Below are 304 nucleotides of genomic sequence, written 5' to 3'. Positions count from 1 at the left end.
GGCCCGTAAGGATTCCTGGACAGCACAATCAGCTCTTTGAAGGTTATCAAAACCTGGCAGACTCAGACTGCATCCTGTTACTGATCGGTCTGCCTGAAGACACCAAAGAGAAACCTCACTATAAATGCACAAAATGTCTCATATCAACCTGGAATTCCACAATGGATCACTGAAATGATCCCAGGTAAACAAGTGCACACAACAAGCTCCTGACAAGAAGCACCTCAATGAGCCTGTGTCATCAGATCAACCTTTTTTTTGCCTCTAGCCCCACAGCCATCTGTGCAGCGCGACAGGTCTCTCC

This window comes from Catharus ustulatus, chromosome 18, assembly GCF_009819885.2.
Source record: "Catharus ustulatus isolate bCatUst1 chromosome 18, bCatUst1.pri.v2, whole genome shotgun sequence".
NCBI classification, from domain to species: domain Eukaryota; kingdom Metazoa; phylum Chordata; class Aves; order Passeriformes; family Turdidae; genus Catharus; species Catharus ustulatus.
Note: the sequence above shows the minus strand (reverse complement) of the source record.